At 27.7% G+C, this 7296-nt stretch overlaps 1 long non-coding RNA gene across 1 annotated transcript; it reads left to right on the top strand.

Moving 5' to 3' along the window:
• The first annotated feature begins 478 nt into the window (after positions 1-478).
• Positions 479-7086, top strand: LOC149056050 (uncharacterized). Its single transcript, XR_016191568.1, has 2 exons — positions 479-704; positions 6837-7086. It is a non-coding gene; the product is annotated as an uncharacterized LOC149056050 (long non-coding RNA).
• Positions 7087-7296: the final 210 nt, after the last annotated feature.

The raw sequence follows: 7296 nt of genomic DNA, 5'->3' as shown, positions 1-7296 counted from the left end.
AAAAAACACACTATGCATTCTATTTGTCAAGAGAGAAATAGTATGTTTTCAAGTGTTTTTTTATTCAATCATTACTCCATCGTATATTGTTTAAATTGTTTAAATAAATATATCTGAATATTTCGAAATCATGTATAGCTATTGTAAGTTTAAATAAAAATGACATATACCTGACTATTAGAATAAAATCAGAATTAATTATTTATTATTCATGCAAATCATCAATGACATGAAAAATACATTAACGTTCCATCAATAATACTAATAATATCATTGTTATTCTCGTGTTAACTCTTGCTTGTTAAAAACTATACATTATCATAAGTAAACATTCATAATATAGAAATGGATAACATTGACTCGTTATTTAATGTATTACATCGATGGCAGTATGGTAGAATAAGAATATGTGTAACCTAATATAGACTCAGTCTCAGACTGTTTAATATTTTTCTTATCGCACTGAATTATTCACGTATAATAGTTTTGATAAATTATGCATTATATTGCAATGTATCTACTACCTAATGTGTACTATAATAATAATGTAGGCGCAAGTGTATTAAATAGATTGATTAAATATTCAGTTGGTCATTAGTATATTTTTTACTCGAATGTATACGAGAAATTTTACATTTGTTTATGCATCATCGCCAGACGCCAAGTTTCTATATTATGTTATATTATGTTGTGCAGTGACGTAGGTACGTATTTCCATTTAATGGTTTTTTATAACAGTAAGTATATAGTTGTTATTAACACTTATTTCAATATTATACACAACGATTTCCAGACGACTTGTTCCTTTTGTGTCTGTCATATTGTATTCAATGTCGAATTGTTGACTAGTTATAATATGGGTGACAAGATCGTAAAAAATGGACCAAGGCACATGGCCCCAGCAAACAAACGACCACACATGTTTAGCAGATGCCCATTTCAATTTTATTTAACTACCTATATAGTAACTCTTTATATAGTCGCTGTAGGTCGTTTTGGATTGTGGATTTTTAATACGCCACAAGAATTTTATGCAATATAATAATATCAGATGTCATAAACGATAAACGTGGACAGACTAAAAAAAATAATATGCTGCACCCGGGTCATCGTCTCTTTAAATAATTAGATATTCATACAAAAAAGTGTGCCATTAATATATTTTTTTCTATATTATAGATTTGTGGTCCAATAGAAATTCTGCAAGCTATACTTAATTTTCCTATGCTATTTATCCTTATCTGTAATATTTGTAAGTTTCTATTATGAAGAAAAATGCATAAACACGTTTAATAAATCAATAGAAACATATCCCAATCTATAGGCAACCAAAATTTGTTCCCAAAATCAAACGATATTGTCATAGATTTTATTTATTTATATCATATGGAATGCACACGAACTTAAAGCATGCTTATGTCTGTATATCGCTGTATTTTGTATGTCCAGTTGATTGATTAATTTGTTTTCATACGATAACCTTATAGACTTTACTCCACATACAATTGTTTCGCACGAGTAAACTGCAGTAAATTACGTGTATCGTAGTAGCAATCTGCGTAAATCATTTTATAAAATCCATTTTAAAAGTAGATAGAAATATAGAATTATCTAGTCTATGATCTATAATTTCTTCCTTTTCTTTATGATTATTATGTACATCATAGTATAAAAGTTTATTTAATTATTTTACTAAAACTTATTGATCAATATAGCTCAATGTAATAATTATTATATAAAATTGCAATCGTAAGATGCACTTGTATATGCATGATATAATATGTATGCATTTAAGAAAACATTGTTTTCTATTGTCGGTTGTAGCAATTTTGTGACATCCTATATTTATTAGGTATTTACTTTTTAAGTTTTAAAAGACTCAAAATCTACGAATTCGTAAATTGATTTTGATTTTCCTTAGCTATATCTTTTTTTGTTTTTTCCACATTTCAGCTTACTACAACTAGTGCAAAATTCTGTGACTACAATGTGACATTATAATGTTTATTTCTAAACACTAGGCATGCTCGATGAGGCCCATTTATTTATTCTTTGAAATAAACGTTAATATAACGCTAATAATAACTGTGATAATGCGATATCTAATGAATACTAAATAATAATGTTGGTAATAATATGATGATAATGGACGATGTACGCTAATGGTATAAAATATTGTTCATATTATATTATTATCGCAAGCAGGAATACAACGATTGCTTGTAATCTCTAATCAATGACCGTTTATTCGATTAGCTCCGGTTTGACAATATAATACTTTTATATGTATTTATATTATATATCATATATGTACGGCAAGCACATGGAAATTCGATTCACTCTCGTGTTTATATAAAACTTGGACGGATGCTGTAGGGGTCATGGACTAATACGTGTATATATACTTTATACTATTATTAATAATTTACTATGATAGTAATAATATTAAAGTATAGTATATATTATACGGACGCACATTGTGCCGGAGTATCTGTGGCCCGTCATCCGGAACGCGATGTGCATGACGGCTAAGAAAATCTTAACACTACCGCGGCCGCAATACACAATATTACAATATATACTGCGTACGTATATATTGTGTACTATTTTACGCAGACACCTCACGAAGATAAAAACGTGTTTTCAAGAGAGAAAAGAGTTCAGGACCGACAACAGAAAGAGACGACCACGGATCGGGTTGTGAAGCAACCGCGTGCGTTGTTGCTGGTCCGATATACGGAAAAAAATGCACATTCATTCTAAAGGGTGTGTGTATAATATTATATACAATATTATGTGCCTACTGTCTATAGATACATATTATTATTGTAAGATTCACGAGTCGGGTTCTAACGCATGCGGTGTTGTACACTTTCGGATAATATTATATATACGGCAGTTATATAGGCGCAATTAGGTGGGGGCTAGGGAGGCTTAGCCCCCTCCAAATATTTTTGTAGCCCCCCCCCCCAAAAAAAAAAATTAAATAAAGCCATGACTTACGCATTTTTTATTCGCCATAGAAATAAAATTGGCAAATTTTTTTTTGAATCAAAAAAAACCTGAAATTATTATTATTTCAGTTATTATCCAGGTTGCACATTCCATAAAAAAAAAATATACACGAATTAAACGCATTACAGTCACACTGGTTATATTTGTTGTCACCACGGTTGTATATCTACAACGTTCGTTTTCTTCTATGCGTAGATTAAAAACTTGGCAGACGACGACAATGACACAAGATCGATTTTCAAATTTATCAATAATAAATATTGAAAGGGATCTAACACATAGTTTGGAGACAAAAACAATTATTGGTAAATTTGGCGCAGCTAATAGGAAATTAGTATTTTATTGAATATTAACTTAATTAAAATATTGTAATATCATAATATCATATGAATTTGTTTGTGTATTTATTTATTTGTCAGTAGCTATCCGGTTTATAAGCTTGTGGGTGTGCAGTCAGCAATCATAGTCCAAGGCCGTATATGGGGGGGGGGGGGGTTCAAACCCCCCACCCCCGAAATATTTTACAACTAATAAATTTAATTGTATAAGTAACTTAATTATAATAATTTGCTATGTGGCCATTTGGCCATTTGGGTACCTAATAAAGTAATAATATAGTAACTAAGTTTGATGGCGATTTCTATAATATTATTATATTATACATAGATAAGTCATACAAGATTAGAGACAAAACGTCGAACAATAAATTATGGATCGTATTGTCAATTGTCATTTTATCTCAAAAAACTCCATGATATTGTCCATAGTGTCAGTACTACACAGTTAAAGCATTATTAATAATTTTATCGTGAACATTAAGTACACCACTACAAATATTTTAGTACAAATTAGTATCAGTTTTGTGCACGCTGTGTAACAATCAAATATTTCTGTATACTTTTTTATTTGATTATTTTAATAAAATGTCAAATCGTAAGCGTAATAATTCTCTTACAAATTATTTTTGTAAAAAAATAAAAATAACCGAGAACGAAACAAGTACAAGTTCTGCATCTACCGCAGTAATTACAGATACACTATAATTATAACGGAATCTACAAATTATATTATTGATATTGGCTGCTGTTTAGATCAAAAGGTTAGGGATTTTTTTTTCAAATAAATGTTTTTTTAATTACTTAAAATGAAAATATTATTTGATTTAAAACCCCCCACGAAAATTTGTTCCAGCTACGGCCCTGTCATAGTCAATGAACAAAATATTATGTATATATTTTAATCTATTACACACGTATACAAAAGAGAGCCAGAAGTCACGTAATTTAATAAGAATTTTTGGCCTATGGAGATCACCGACATTAAGACATTCTGAGGCCCCATGCCAAGCCGACACTGCGTATGGTACCTGCTGTGGCCAATACATTATTATATAGTGCAAATGAAAAATCATAATTTGCTAGGTGATTTTATTTGTACAATTTAAAAAACAAATTCTATTTTTGAATTGCTTATTGCTGTATACTTGAATAGACGGTAATTCGAACAATTTACCCATGATATAAGAATAAGAAGGTAAGGTATAAACTATACAGGGTGATTTTTTTATCGAAGAACACTCATTATTTAAAAAAGTATTGAATTTTTTCAAAATATATTTACATTGTTTCAATTTGTTAAGAAACAAACGTTTTTATTAAAAAATTATATTTTCAAATATTTTTTATCCTTATCATTTTTTAAGTTTTTTACTTTTTTGAATGATAACATAGAGTTTTAATTTTATATTCCAAAGCAGAATATTTTTCTGAGTATTTTGATTCATAAAAATCGAATTTAGAACGAGTAGTTTATGATTTATAAGTATTTAAAGTTTAGACAAGCGGAGTAGTGGACAAACATTTTGCGGGGTAACCCCGTACCACTCCACTCTGCCAATCTAAACTATCTATATAAGTACCTACTTATATAATATGTATTATTAGGGCTGGCTAAACGGTTGATTTCGGATGATTTTAAAGTCGATCCTTCCTTTGTTAGAACTATTATTATTATATATTTTAGATTATACCTATATATTTAGTAGATGCACAGTGTTAACACTGTTAACAGACATATTATTATATTAATTATGATTAACTTGTTTGTATGAAATTATGAAATGGTGAATTTTCTCATATGAAAGCTATAAAATCTGTATACTGAGTTTTGATTTTTAATGAACATTTAATACAGCAGCGTCTTCGTTTGGCAGTCGGCGACTTACTAAAGCACGTAAAATTACTTTTCATATTGACCTTATCAACAGAAGATCTACATTCACATGTGTATTATTGTGTAATATGTATAATGTGTATGCAAAATATATTTACTCCTCCTTGTCCCTCTTAGGACTTGCCAAGAACTGTCACTGGGTCTTTTAATGGTACTTCTTCCCGCATAGGTTATAATACGTTTTTAATATAATTTTAGTGTTCAGTTAATGAAAGCTAATTTTACGGGTCTGTTAATATGAATAACTCATTCAAATTTAAAATGTTAATAATGCATAAGTATACCAACACAGTACATTCACATACCAACATCAAAATTAAATGATTCATTATTAATTTATCAGTATACTGTGTAGGTATATATAGTATATTATACTAATATAGTCTAATACTAAAATATATACACAGTATAACAGTTTATGAAACCAGGAAATGGTTTTCAGTGATAATAGTGTTATCGCATTTATTATAAATTTATAATCCTTACGATTTTACTTCTATAAATTATTAAATTGTAATGTTATTTAGAAACTGGTCAGTTTGTGGAACATGAACTATTTATAGCCTTATAGGTATAGAACAATAATAATACACTTTAATAGTACTTCACTGCAGTATTTAAAATTGAAAGTAAACACTGATAAATATTATAATGATAAAACTATACAATATACCTATCCCTATAAATTTGTCATCTAAGTAGAAGAAAAAAAAATTGAAAAAATTAATTTCTGCGTAGACTATAGCGTTTATAAATCATAAACCCTTATCTAGACAGTGAATTAAAATATTAAGGAGTAATAAAGTAGATCAACACATAATATGGCCAGAATATAAAATTGTTAACATTTATAATAACATATTATATTTATTTCTAACATAAAATATATAAAAATCATAAATATAGAATATTAAGCATCTAAATCATTAATTTAAAAATAGTTATAAAAATCAATACTTTAAACAATTTTTTTTCTGTTAAATGCCTTTATCCAAAGATCTTTATAAATGTATTATATGTATGAACAAAATATAATGAACGTATTACCTATATTTTATTTTTCACGTTAAAAATTGTATTTTTCTAGTTTAATTTAAAGTTTTTAGTTACATAATATGTATATTATAAAAATGTACTTAAATAAATCTAAAAGTTATTTATTTATAATATTCTCTATTGTGTTTTTCATTGTATAATATTATTATTTTTATTACTATTACAGATTTAAATTAAAATATTTTTCATAATATTAAACAAATTAATCAAAACTAATTAGTACCTTCACCTTAAAACTTAAATTAGTAATTAGTAATGATGTGTACCGCATCTACACATGGTAAATATATTATAAATAATATTTATACAAATACTTATGTATATCTAATAAACCACTAATATTAGATATTCATTTAAAATAGATTTACGTAACATCTTCTTTGTCGTTTTATGACATTTCATTTTATTTTTTTCAAATTCTAATGACTCTGATATCTTTATATAACTATTAATTAAGCTCTCAATCATATAATACAATAATTTGTTTTTCTCACGTTTACGTCATATACCAATTACCAAAATTAATTTTGCAGGGCAAGTGTCGGGATCTGAATCGATATTGTATACCACTAATTAACAGTATTGGTATACTATTTATAAACAATGATAGTACTTCTCAGCGATTTATATGACATACTTGGACCAGACCTGCAATCACCTGACATATTCATGTTCCTCCAGGAGACAGTACTGGATAAACTTATTCAACCATCTGAATAACACAACCTTATAATTATATAATTTAGTCTAGACATTTGTTGTTATTAAACTTTTCTATTATTATGTAATATGTTTTTTTTTTTAAATGTATCTTATCAGTTATCCCTAATGGCCACGCTGCCGAGGGTCATTTCTTTAATAAAAAAAAAGTACTTCTCAATTTTCATTTCTCAGTAATAACTATTACATGACGTCAAAACTACTCAATTTTTTCAAAAGAAGTAAAAACTTAATCCATTGCCCAATAATAATTTTGAATGTAGATTTAAATTT

Source organism: Diuraphis noxia, unplaced genomic scaffold (assembly GCF_037042655.1).
Source record: "Diuraphis noxia isolate RWA-SAM2 unplaced genomic scaffold, SU_Dnox_SAM2 contig0004, whole genome shotgun sequence".
Classification (NCBI taxonomy): domain Eukaryota; kingdom Metazoa; phylum Arthropoda; class Insecta; order Hemiptera; family Aphididae; genus Diuraphis; species Diuraphis noxia.
The sequence above is the reverse complement of the archived record's forward strand: the minus strand, read 5'-3'. Positions and strand labels throughout refer to the sequence as shown.